The sequence below is a fragment of the Columba livia genome, chromosome 26 (assembly GCF_036013475.1).
Source record: "Columba livia isolate bColLiv1 breed racing homer chromosome 26, bColLiv1.pat.W.v2, whole genome shotgun sequence".
In the NCBI taxonomy this organism is placed as follows: Eukaryota; Metazoa; Chordata; class Aves; order Columbiformes; family Columbidae; genus Columba; species Columba livia.
Genome location: NC_088627.1, coordinates 1,192,626 through 1,206,227, shown reverse-complemented (window position 1 = coordinate 1,206,227; position 13,602 = coordinate 1,192,626). Strand labels below are relative to the sequence as shown.

The 13,602-nt window shown below is 50.9% G+C and overlaps 1 protein-coding gene across 17 annotated transcripts in view; it reads right to left on the bottom strand.

Annotated features, from left to right (window-relative positions):
* The window catches only part of HIVEP3 (HIVEP zinc finger 3), a 158,729-nt gene that overhangs the window by 62,036 nt on the left and 83,091 nt on the right, over positions 1 to 13,602 (bottom strand). For 12 of the 17 annotated variants that reach the window (XM_065041381.1, XM_065041382.1, XM_065041394.1 and 9 more), the window contains one exon: positions 5,403 to 5,497. The exons of 3 other annotated variants lie outside the window; for them this stretch is intronic. The gene's annotated coding sequence lies outside the window, so the exon portion shown is untranslated. Of the gene's footprint in view, positions 1 to 5,402; positions 5,498 to 6,976; positions 7,073 to 13,602 lie in introns of all 17 variants that reach the window. 2 more of the 17 variants (XM_065041388.1, XM_065041383.1) reach the window with 1 other exon arrangement.

The following is a 13,602-nucleotide window of genomic DNA, read 5'->3' as shown; positions in this document are numbered from 1 at the left end:
GTGATGCCACAATCTCACGTGGTCCTCAGAGATCCCCAAACGTTAATGCAGAAAACGGTGATGAACTCCAGAGCCGGAGCTGCTGCTAAGCACAGGCTGAGAACCTCTCCAGCACTTCTGCATCGAGCTCATTACTTGCCCTCGAGCTTCAACATCTCTTATGAAAATAGAAAACCGTCTTCATTTAAAGACCACACATTTTGGTAGAAGCAGCAGCTCTCAGTTAAGATGTTCCAGTGATTGATTTCTTCTCTGCTGAGGTCCTGTTCCTGTTTTCTAGGCTGCCTTTGTCTCGCTCCACTGCGCAAACCCTGCATCTATACAATTAAATACCAGACTTTTTGTCGTCGTTGTTTTTGCTCTTTGAGGAGAAATAGCCCGACTATCCCAAGCCACGAACCGATCCTTGTGGGTCCTTCCTCAAACCAGCCATGTATGTTGTAATCCCCCACCTACAATTACTACTTGAGATCTATTTGGGGTAAGAGAAACATACTTGAAATTTTAGGCCTTGCGCAAACCAGAACGCAGAGAATTCTTGGAAACGTGCTTCTTGTCAATGAGCCTTCTATACATCTCAACAAACTGCGGTGTGCAGAGCCTGGGACGCTGTGGAACGGCTTCTGGTGAGCAGCAGCGGTCAGGAGCCAGAAACCAGAAACCATCGCGTTTCCTCTGCCCACCGAGCGCCTGCGGTGCGGTAGGTCAAAGGGAAACAATATAGATATTTCTATTCTTTGCAAACTTCTCAACACTCCAGTACCCGTATCTGGCTATACGTCAACGGAAAAATGCACTTTATAATTTCTGTAGTGACAAGATCTTTAAAGTGTTATTCTTAAATACTGAAAGCTAGAAAAAGAAAAGGGTTCATAATCACCGAGCACACACAGTGCCCAGGACTCGGACACAACACAACCACCAGCCCCTGTGGTTCCCCTGTTAGCGCCCCAGGGCCCGGCTTGGGACGGGGAACAGGGCCGTCGGTTTTAAAGCTATTTCCCAGTTACTTAAAGCAACAATAAACCTGAGGGGCTATTATAGCGATTTAAAAAGTAAACCTAACGGGGAAGCAAATTCAGTGGCTGTTCCATCTGGCTGGCAGATTGAACGGAGCGCTTGGTATTTCAGGAGGGACTCAGAGCAAGGTCAGCCGTTAAGCTCAGCCGCTAAGCTCAGCTTTGGAGCCGTGTCCCCAGCAGTGCAGGAGCAGGTTCAGTAGAAGCCACTGTATAAATATTTTGCTGAGCTGCAAAAGGAAGAAGCTTCCCCGGCCGGGGTGACATGTGTCACGATGGGTTCCCGGGCACAATGCTCAATGAACGCCATTATACGAAAGGCTGTTTATTTCCCATTGCAAAGCGGCTGCCAGAACACACAATCACGCGTCTCACCCTGCGGGCTGTCACAGAGAAACTCCTCTCCCAAAGAGAATGAGATGATTATGTCGGGATTAACTCTTTGGCAGCGGCAGCGGGACTTCCCCGGTCCCCGCGCCGCTCCGAGCCCTGACCGAGCAGCACCGGGGGCACACACGTTGCCATTGATGCCACCCCACATCCCAATGAGTTAATTAAAACTCTTAATTTCAGCACAGACAGGTGAGATCAGGGCTCTTTCCACTTCTTCACTATCTCGCCCGCTCACTAGCATTGATGCTCTGCAGATGATGGGATGTCCTGAGTTGGACGGACCCACAAGGACCGTGGGGTCCAACTGCTGTCCCTGCCCAGGACCCCCCGCAGCCCACCCCGTGTGTCTGAGGACGCTGTCCAGGATGATCTCATTCTCTCCACCACAAGGCAACACAAGGAACAACCTTATCTGAAAGGGCTGTAGTGCTGGGCAAACCTAATCAACAGCCAGAGAGTCTTTATTTCCCTGAAGTATTCCATTTTCACTCAGATTGTCATTTTCTTAATGAAGACGAATGAAGGAAACACCAGGTTAAGAAACCTCTATCCTTGCACATAAAACCAATACGCCTCTGCTCAGCCTCAGCAAAGGTCCTGCCTTGGTAATAATTCTGATTTCCTTCACCTGTTTTTGCACTGGGGTGACTGCTGCCTCCGAGGCAGCCGCTCTTGAAACGCACAGTAAATAAGACCAGAATTAGGCCTAATTTGACCGTTTCCTCCTATCCCTACTGCCAGTTTGGAACTTAACCAATTTATTGAGCAGCACGTCTCACCCCAGCATCCCAGGTCCAAGGGCAGCAGATCGCAGACAGCCTCACACAACCAGCGCTGCATCGCTCCCGTGTCGCAGCCGAAACGCGGGACCCTGCAGGGCCGGCTGGACCGGGGCTGAGCGGACGGGCTCCTGGCCCCCTTGCAGCTCCTCTTTCCATTCGACAGAACCACGCTGTTACTTCTTATTCGATGTGACAACGCCATCAGCTCTCCGACGGACTGCGGGACACTGTCCACACAGCGAGCGTGTTGTATTAACTACCAGACACCTCCAGGAAAAAGAGCTTCTCCGGTGTTTAATGCGACACTCGAGCCTTAGGGGAAAAGCCAGCACCAGCAGAACTAATCGGAAAAGTCATCGCGGGCACATAGACCTTCATGTACGATCAGCAACTCACCTACGCTGTTTCACCCCAGGGTAAAACCAGTAAAGTTCATCTTCTTTCTATGAATCATCTTAAGAACACAGCCCCGGTTCAGACATAAAACTCTGCTGCCACGACACCAACTGGAGCGGGAATTTATTTTTAGAAGCAGCTTAAAATAGAGTGTGTGTTACCTTGTCAAAAACCATCACCTCTGTTTCGGTAAAGGATGGCACAGCGCGGTGCTGCACGCTCCTGTGCCGACAGGCACTTCACAGCCTGCACCGGCACGTCTGCACGCGCCGCGCGAGAAAACACCGAGAAACCCCCAAAAATGGCCTTGACACCTCACTGCCAACACAATAGCAAGATGCCAGGGCTGAAAGACAGGATGAGACAAAGGGATGAGACAAAGATTCTGCAAATCTCTTCTCCAAAGCAGCAAGTGATAGGACAAGGAGAAACGGCCTCGAGTTGCGCCAGGGGAGGTTGAGGTTGGATTTAGGAACAATTTCTTCCCCAAAGGGCTGTGGGGCATTGAACAGGCTGCCCAGGGCAGTGCTGGAGTCACCAGCCCTGGAGGGGTTTAAAGGCGTTTAGACAAGGCTCTTAGGGACACGGTTTAGTGCCAGAGTTGGGTTATGGTTGGACTCGATGATCCTGAGAGTCTCTTCCAACCAAAATGATTCTGTGATTCTATGAAACAAGAGTGTTATTTCCCACTACAAACTGAAAAGAAAAAGCTGCGTGTTACATCAGGGAAGGGGTTTGGTTTCCCACAGCCACGCTGGCTCTGACACGGAATCCGATGCAATGTGGACTCTTGGCCCGAAACACCATTGTTGCTGTGAAACCAGCCTTGACGCCGAGATTTGATACTTATCCTGATCTGGCACCTTCTGCGCCAGTAAAATAAAGGAAAAGGCAAGAAAAAGAGCCCTTCTGGCCGCAGCCGTGCACGCAGCGCTGCGGGGGCCCAAACAGGCTCCAGCCGACTCCTGACACAAGGCCTGGAGGGGACACCACGACCCCAGGTGTCCCCCAAGGAACACTGTGGATAACAGTATCTCCACCAAGAGCAGCTCCGTCTGTGCAGGCCGCGCCGTGCCCGCCCCGCGCCCCCTCGTGCTCTTTGCCCCTTTGTGGGAGAATTTCTCGATGAAGACGCGGTTGAACCCTGGCAAGATCAAACCTGACGGATAGGCCTCAAATCCACCAGAGGTTCACGGCACCGTGAAACCAATTAAGAGAAGCTGAATTAAGACAAAAGGGAAAACAGTAATCACATGGGGTTTGAAAGTGATGAGGAAGAGACTCCGAGGAGAAGCCACAGCTACTGCTTGGGGCTTCACAACATCAAACCTTCCCATTTAACCCATGGAGACGCAGCGGTCACAGCGTCCACACGGCTATTTTCACTGGGAAAACCTTCCGGCCTTTCAGGCTTATAAAACTCAAAGCCAATCTTAATATTTTGCTTGAAGCTTCCCAAGGAATAAATAGGAAATGAGAATAATCTGGTGGAAAATTACCTCATTTGACATTCTCGTCTGCAGCCTTCGCTACGGGCGGGTACACGTGGGCGAGCACATACGTGACGCCATACAGCTTTGTTGTGCGAAAACCTGAACAGCTTTTCAGAAATGGCAAACAGTAAAGGAACGAAGCGGTAAAAAAAGCGATGGGAAAAATCAGCGACATAAGCAAGAGAGAAAGGATGCGGCTTTTGGTGAGATACACAAGCGGGAAATGTCAGAAGGAGCACAGGGAGCCGGGCAATACGGGCAAGGGGACAGGAGAGGGACGCGCTGGTGACAAAAGAGGAGCTGGAGGACTAATGGACAGCTCTAAATGCTGCATATGCAACATCATTCTCCATAAAAGCCCAACCAGCCAGAGTTATCTATTTATCATTCACTACGCCACGTGAAACAAGTCAAAAATATTCCCAAAACTCATAAACAAAACTCTTTTGATATGCCTTATCATTTCACAAAAATAAAAGCCAGGCAGATAAACTAATCCTAATTAATCTGATTAGGATTATTGCAGCGGTAAGAATAATTTACTGGCACCATAAGCTTTTTTTCCTCCTCTCTTCAAAAAGAATTCCCTTTGTGCACCTGCTTTTAACACCACCATGCGAGACAGCACATCCCAGTGTAATCCATTATGGTCAGCAGAGATTTCATCCACTCCGTGAAATGAATAAACACAACATCATTCATTACGTACTCTCTACAGCGATATTTAAGGCTTTTCCCCCCCCAAGTAAATCAGTTCTATGTAGTCAGAGCCCTTGAAAACACCAGACTGCGAGTCTCTGTTCACAGAACTTGATTTCTTCCTAAATTCCTGTAACTTTGGGAAAGACCCAGAGGAGGGGCCTGGAAACGAGCGTTTCTGCCCAGACTCGCTGTGATTCTGACACGGTTCCGGGCTCCTGCGCCAGCGATCCCGATTCACCGCCCCCTCTGCAGGGAAACGCAGGTGGAAATCACTTTCCCATTTAAGCTCCAACCTCCAGAACCAGATGTCGCAGAGGAGACGAGGTTCGGAATCTGGAGCTGCTCTGACAAACACGGACAGGTAACACCACCACCCAGCCTTCCGCTCCTCCTGAGGGAGAACCCAGAGACTGATTCCCACCTGAGTTCATTTAATTACCTCTGGGGTCCCTCCACCTCCCTTGTTTTCATTTCTTATCTGTTAAACACCAAGTTACCAGTGACCGCCCACTGTATTTCCAGTGTCCATGGGCAGCACCTGGCTCGGCCCCATCCTGGCGCTACCGCAATTCAGCATCCTTATAATTGATTGGAATGATGGAACACAGTATGCTTACTAAAACTGCTGCTGAAACCAGGCTGGGACAGGCTGCAAGTGCTTCGGAGGCCAGGGTTAGGATTCAAAATGGTCTTGATAAATTGCAGAAATGGTCTGGAAAAACAAAAAAAGAGAGAAAAAGTTCAGGAACGGTGGGTGCACAGTGCTGAGACAGGAACGAGCAACGACACGGTCACAGGGAATAAATATCAGCTCGCAAAGTTGGATTATTTTTGAAAAGGATCTCAGGATGAGCCTGGATCACAAAGTAAACAGGAGCTGGACACGGTCATGTTACTGCGCCGAAAGCGAACGTCACGCTGCGATGCACAGGGAGCTGTGCAGACACACAGGGAGTTCTTCGTTTCACCACTGGAGTTGTGACACTGGACACTGCATTCCACTAGAGTTGAAGAGAGAGTCCCAGTTCAGACAGCGAGAACCATCAGAGACTGGGAAACACAGACCGGAAAGCCTGGGGCTGTTCCTCCCCACATTCCGGACCTTACACTGTTCAACTTCAGGTTTTCTGCCCAGCCCTCCAGGCACCCCAATTCCAGCCCTCGCCCCCAGCCAGGACAAGATGCAGCCAATTAAATGAGCACCTGAAAGCATCAGGGTCTAGACTGAGCAGCTCCGGACAGGAGCCAGCAGAGCGCGGGTCTAGGAGGGCACACGGCACCGAGGAACCGCGGTTCTAGTGGCTCTTCACCCGCTAACAGGACAAAGAACAGAGATGCCCCATCCATGTGCTGCTTCACCCTGCTGGCACGAAAGAGCTGCAAAGGGCCATTGCTTCTGAGCTTAATTACATCCCATGCTTCTAAGGGGGAGGGAAAAGAGCTCTGCACGAGCCAACACCAGACAAGTTGATATACTCCACTGCAGCAGGCACACAGCCTCTCCAGAGCTTTCCCACCCCACACCCGCAGGTGGGAAATCACACATTTTTAATTTTATTTTTTCTCAGTAATGCTTTTTGCTCATTTCCTGCCTGGCCTCACACCCTTCTAACAATGAATCAGGGTTAATTAGCATCAAGGTCAAGATTAAGATCGTGCCTAACCAGGACTTGTCATCTTCGGGGGAACCGCGCTCCAGGCCGGGCCCTGCTCGCCACGGCGGCTGCTGTGTCAGCAGAACCCCTTGCCTTGGGACACTCGGACAATCCCCCCAGGCTTGCGCTCGGTTTTCCACGCGCCCCTTCTGAACCCACCATCGCCCTTTATTTCCACGTTCCCAAGAGGCCACGCAGAAGCACAAAAGTGTGATCTGAGGTGAGCAAGAGGCACTTTTGGCATAAAAGCCACAAACAGGTATGAAAAGGAAAACTGAGCCCAGCGATCGCTGTTGCTCTGAAATCAGCGGGAGCAGCTGCAGTGCGAAATGAAATAAACGACTTTATATTCTCCAAACTACAAATATCCAGGGTCGCCCCAAGAGCTCACGCCGCCCTTTCCACCCCACCAGCCCATGATCTCCCTTTGTCACCATCTCTGCATCGCACACGCTGAAAAGTCACAGGATCGGGTCAAGAAGCTCCCACATATCACCAATTTCCATGCTACCGCTCGCTTTCTTCAACCTCCTCACCCGAAGGACGACACGAAGCGTCAACGCCAACTGCAGTTCTTCAGTTCCACTCGTGTCACAGGCCCCGTTTGTACAAACGCCGCTGGGGGGTTTTGCCTTACGAGAGAAAAACAAAATAGCCATTTTCTGGTGTGCACAGAAGCTGTGCCGGGTGACACAGAGGAACCACAAAGCACGGCCCAGAGGAGGCAAACGGCTGATGCAAACGGAAAACAATGCGGCAAAAGGAAGTCACTCAGCAAGGCAATGGCTTTGTTCTTTCAGGGGCTTTTCGGGGTATCTTCTTTCCATAGAAAGTTTCCACTACAGTTATTTAAATGAAACTCGTGTGTATTTTTGTCCCCGGACCTGCTGCAAATCAGTAAAACAACATAGAATTGTACACGGGTCCTGGTTCCCAGGTCAGAAACATCACCAAAGCACAAGGAATGCCCCAAAACTATTAACGACTCATTTTCTTACACTAAAACCTGGGGAGACCTCAAGATATCTTTCAGGAGAGACACTGGAGGTGTTTTAGAGGGGACAAAGCCATCTGCAAGCGTGTGAAAAGCTGCAGCCATGGGCACATCCATCTTCATGGGATGGGGCAAAACAGGGAGAGGGGAACGCTGAATGAACGTTAACAGATCCCTTCACCAAGGGCCATCCCACCGCTTGAAACATCCCAAGGCTGGACCAAGATCCTCCCACTGTCGGGCTGCACAGCGGGATATGGATTTCCAATACGGTTCTATCTCATCATCTCCATTTTGGGCTCTGTCGGACTCATCCATGGGGGAAACACCAGGGAAGAGGAGTCGGAGCTTCAGGCCTGAGCCTGAGCCCCCAGTGACCTGGGGCCACCTTTGCCGGGCCCCAAGCGTGCAGGAGGCTCAAGATGAAAGCGGCTTTCGCTCCCCGGCCCTGTGCAGCGGCACGGAAACGGCACAGAAAGACCATTTTCTGCAGGAGATTTGCAATCCACCTTTAAACCCTCCAAAGGGGTTAAATAACGCGGCGAGCACGGGTTTCTTGTGGAAAAATGACTCACAGGAAGGATGGCAACAATGCGCTGCTATAAAATATTAAACATAATAGGTCTCTCTGCCCCGGACTGAAAGAATAAAAAACAAGGTAAGTGGACCTGTGTTTTTCTGCTGGTTCTCAGAGCCACTAATGGCCCTCCGGGCCTGCGAGCAGATGTCAACAGCGTTCTGCAGGTACCGCAATTTACTCGCTGCAAATTATTGCCTGGCATTTAATTAAAATTTTATTGTGGCGATTCCCATCAGCTCCCCCCGCAGCACCGAGCGCAGAGATGTGGATCTGTCAGAGCAAATGCGCCCAGTTCATCAATAAAATACTGTGAAGGGGACAAGAAAGTGTGTGGTGAGAAGTTTGGCGATGTGACTTGTTGCCCGTTCCCAGCGCTGACGCTGACCTGAGCCAGCCCACAGTCGGCTGTGGGACAGGACCGTGTTCCTCCACACCCAGATCTCGCTCAGGTTCAGCTGGGGGCTGGAGGGGAACACAATATCGCCTTTTCTCCTGTCCTGCACGTTTCTCTGGTGGCTTCTATAACAGCCAGTAGCTACAAGCACAGCAGACGCAGCAGTTCCCATCTATCCCAGAGGTTCTGGAACGATCAGGTGTGCTGAGGTCCCATAAATACCATTGGCTATCAAAGAAGATCCCACCAGTATCTCACGAGGTATCTCCTTGTGGGTCATAGATACAGTGATCCCGAATCCCTGAGCAAAACAGCACAGCCAAGGAAGGAAATTGCTGCATCCATGAAAGCTGATGCACCAGATTATCCTAAACCTCGGTGCCCTTCTCCACGTCGAGGCAACTCTTGATCCTTCAAAAAAGGTGAGAGAAAAGCCAAAAACCGAAACAAAACATCCCCAGCTCCTTGTGCATTTAGAAAAGCTGTCCTCCTGATACGTGCAGACACCCCGACACCTGCAGACACCCCGACACCTGCAGACACCCCCATACCCGCAGACACCCCCATACCCGCAGACACCTGCTGGAAGCCTTGAAGCAAAAGAAGCAAGGAAAGCAGAGTGATAAGGGATGCTAACAAAACACTGGCAACCCCTCTGTGTCCAGTGCTGGAGGACAAAGAGGCTCATGCACACACCAGCTCCAGGGCCAGGATGGATCCACACCATCTCCTGCCCTGCAGCTCGCAGTACTGGGGAAAACACGGCTCTTCGGGCTTAAAACTAAGGGGCTCTGACGACTTGAACTACCCAAGGACAAGGCAGATTACAGCACCGTTCCAGAGGCTCGGGGGTTAACACGGGCCCAGCTGAGCTGCTCTGCACAAAGCTGCAAACCTCCCCTCTCAAGGTATCTGTTGATGCTTCACCTCCCTGTGCAACTACTCTGGGAAGGCAGGGGAGACAGAGCTAGAATGATGGATGCAAAATTAAAAGCTCAATAAATAATTAATTGCTGAGGTCATCGGATTGTACGAATCTGTCCATCTCGCTCTCCTGTTAATCAGAGGAGCCTCTGTTCCGATGGTGGCTGAAGTGGTCCTGGAAGGACCATAATTCCTGCAGGCTGCTGCCACGGAGCTTCTGCTGGGTGCCATATAAATCAATAGCAATAAATCATCTGCTGAACGCTGTAAGGATTTTAAGAGCGTTAAGCAAACAGAAAGTCTCTAGAGATCCCAAAACAAAGTGAGAGGTGAGTCTGAGTAACTTATTAAGGTAATCACTAAAATGCATAATTGCAAAACATCAAATATGTATATCATAGACAAAACCTCCTTTCCTCTTTCCGCTATCAGCCTCTCCACAAACGTCAATGAAAAAGAGCGCTCCGAAGGACCACAAATAAAACACAGAGCACACATGAAAGCTGGAAAAGCCACCTCAGCGCCTGCCCGTCGTAACCCTTTCCCTTCCCCATCTACAGCTGATCTCACCCTGAGTTTTGCCTGCAATGTAAGTTCCCTCAAGCTGGGCCCACACAGCCCATTTCTGCAATGCCGGCAATTTCTAGTACGTGATGGTGAGAAATCACAGAATCACAGGATGGTTTGTGCTGAAGGACCTTCCCAGCCCCCCAGTGCCCCCCCTGCCGTGACAGGGACATCTTCACCAGCTCAGGGTGCTCAGAGCCCCGTCCAGCCTGGCCTGGGGTGTCTCAGGGATGGTTCATCTACCACCTCTCTGGGTACCTGGGCCAGGCTCTCACCACCCTCAGGCCCAACAATTCCTTCCTCATGTCCAGCCTGAATCTCCCTCCTTTAGTTTAAACTCTCACCCTTGTCCCATCACAACAGCCCCTGCTCACAAGTCTGTCCCCGTCTTTCTCATTGGCCCCTTTTAAGTCCAGAAAGGCCACAATAAGTTCTCCCCAGAGCTTCTCTTCTCCAGCTGAGCACCCAGCTCTCTCGGCCTGCCCTCATAGGAGAGGATATTAGGATTATTTCTACATCTAAGGAGAAACAGGGGAAATTTAACAGCTCAAAGTGTAGTTTAGTGAGGGTTAATATCAAATATCTGCACAAAGCTCTGGTGCTTCACAGCTTCACACGGACGCCAAACACCCAACTGCCCCTTTTCCAGCCCTGCGGCTGCTCCGTGCCCATTCGCTTCAGATGTTTCTCGACTCCCTTAGAAACACAGCCAGTAAAAATCTCCTGAAAACACTGTTCCCAATTAAAATGAGCCCTTATGAAACCAGTATCACAGCCACTTGCTTAATATATTTCTCCCTAGAAGAACTTAGAGCGTTTCCTTGATGAACCCCCAAGCAAAACAGTTTCCACAGCGATTACAGAAAAAGCAGCGATGCCAGAAATAACATTGTTAGATGGAAAACATCCCCTGCTCCTGCTCTCACACACCCGCCCGTGCAAACGGGTCCCCTGGTGACAACCCCAGCACCGAGGAGCCATCCGCGCAAGCGGGGATGGAAATGGGGCGACAGTGTCGCTGTTTAAGGGGATGTTTGGTGATGGAACGTGCTCAGGTCCCCTCTGCGCACAGCAACGCGACAGAGATAGAGACAGAACCTGTCACCGTATTCCAAAAGCGGCTTCCCAAGTACAAAATGTAAAATATTTTCCCTCGCAAAGTGGGACAAAATGCCCGGTCCAGGTGGGGCGTCCCCGCGGGAAAGGCGGGTTTTAATACTGACACCGTGCAAAAGCACGGAAACAACATCCTTTATACCGGTGTACTTAAACAACATCAACTGCTGGTTTGCCACTTTGGCACACTGTCCCCTATCTTCCCAATAACTCCAAGTTCTGATTAATGCATGTAAAGTGCTTCCTAACTTTGCAGCGAATCCCCGTGGGTAGACCTGACAGCTCGCACACGGAGGCAGCCGACCACGTCTACAGCAACCGACTGCAGGCACAACCAACACGCAACCGTGTTCCACGGAGACCGTGAGGCAACAGACACCCCATCGGGGACTTGCTCTTAACTTCTTTAAAGACCCAAACCCTGCACAATGCATTATAAACCCAACACACACCGGCACAGCGCTGCAAATCTGTCACTTTTGGCAGTAATGGTTTTGGGCTTCCTCTCTTTGAATGCAAACGGCGCCGTTTGAAGCAGCTCTGCACGAGCGGCGAGGGCTCGGTTTTAATAAACGCACCTCGGATTAACGCGGATCACCTTGGTAATGGTACAGACCACGGCGGTAAAGTCATCAGATGTGAGTCATTGGGAGGATGCTCGCGGATGCAAAGATCCAGCCCATGCACCCGCTGCGGGAAGATCTCAGGCCATTCTTTGCTCTTTTTACCCATTCTGGCACTTTTTGGGCGGTTGCGGGGCCACCAGTGCTGAAAAGCAACATCCTCCCAGCCCAGAGCGCTCATGAACCGTGAATCTTTACCATAACACATTTTCATAGTTATTTGTAGTCATTCACTGTAGCGTGAAGCACTTAGAATATCATTTAAAACAGCATCGATTTACTTTTATTTAGCGTTTTTCGACAACCCCCAGTGCTGTTTTACCGACTGCTGCGGGGTGCGCGCGGCAACGCCCCCGGGACGGAGGGAGAACGTTTGTGACCCCGTTTTACAGACGCGAGAACTTCTGCACCACACGACATCGGCCAGGAACACCGGCGAATCGTTGCAGGATAAGTGTGGCCGAGATCCCCCGTTCCAACGGAAACACCCGTTATTCCGACTCCGCTGCTCACGCTGCTGCGTCCCGGCCAGTTTTCACACGCAACCCGCGCGGTGCGGCGGCAAAGAGCCGCTTCTCTGCAGGTTTTGTTCATTTTAGCCCAAGAAAAGTCCTGAAGGAAATACCTGAGCACTATGAGCAGGTTTGTGGGAGGTAACTAAACACCCAGCTTTACTTTCCTTTCAACTCAGAAAAGCTTTATGTTCTTCTGTAGGTATCTACAGCTCTGTTCTTGCACTGGGTTCTGGCCTGACCCTTCGTCACGCTGTTTTGTCCCAAAGTCAAACCGCATCTTCAAACTGAAGGCATTTTTCTTTTAAATATGACCAAAACGTTATTTTCCTCTTTAAAATGTTTGAAGACCCAACACTTTATTAGTGTTCAAGCACACACAGGATCACTTTGTCCTGCCCCTGCCAGTCCTGACATGTCCCACAAGAGACCTCCCAGTTCAAACCCGCACTGGGATGCCAAGAGACCTCGAACCTGTGTAAAGAAACCCCTCAGCTGCTTTCCTACGTTCCAATTTCTGCGGGAAGCTGCTCCAGAAACCCCACGCGATGCTCAGCCCTCCCGAAAGCTGCATCCCATACGGGCATCACATCTCCATCCATCCGTCCGTCTGTCTGTCCGTCCCCCAGCCATCCCAGCACCCGTAACTTGTTCCTCTGCAGCTGATACGTGGCTGTGGAGCCTCCCAGGGAGTTTATCACATTTACACCCCTGTGGCAATGAGGTTGCAACTGCTAATTAGCAGCTACTCAGCGGGTCCCAGCTGAGCCAGCCCGGCAGCCTTACGGGGCGCAGGTGCCATCCCAGCGCTGTCCAAATTGCGAACTTTATGAAACTTTTCAATGTCCATTCAGCTCATTTTAGCCCCATCTCCAATCCTCCTCTAGCTTTAATTCACATTAGTAAATCTCCCCAGAAGGGAACAAACCCAACAAAACTGAAGAGAAGGGCAGGAGGGAACACAGGAAACCCGTGGGCAGCTATTTAAAGAGTCAGCGCTGCCTCATGGAAACCTCTGAAACACATTCCCGTCAGTGACAAACCCGCAGCTTTGGCCTCGGCTCACTCGCCGCACCCCCAGGGGTCCCCGGTGACCCCCCCGAACCGCAGTGGATGGGCAGAGCTGTTGTATCCAACACCCCTTCTTGGGCACCTCGGGGCAGGAGGAGCCAAGGAGACACCTGGGGGTTCCTCCGAAATCTCCTGAAAGCTGCTAGAAGCTCTTTGGGTTTCAAAACCATTTTTTGCAGCCCATTACCCGAATAACAACCGCCCATTGACCTTCAGCAGACCAAGCGGCTGGAGGTGGCTCTGCCATCGCTCCCAGCGGTGACACCGACCTCCAAACGTCCAACCCACGGCTTATCTCACCACGTTACCTCTGGAGAGCACATCCCAGAGAAGCGCTTGTCTAGTTGGCCTTTTATTCCGAGATTATAACCTACTCTGAGC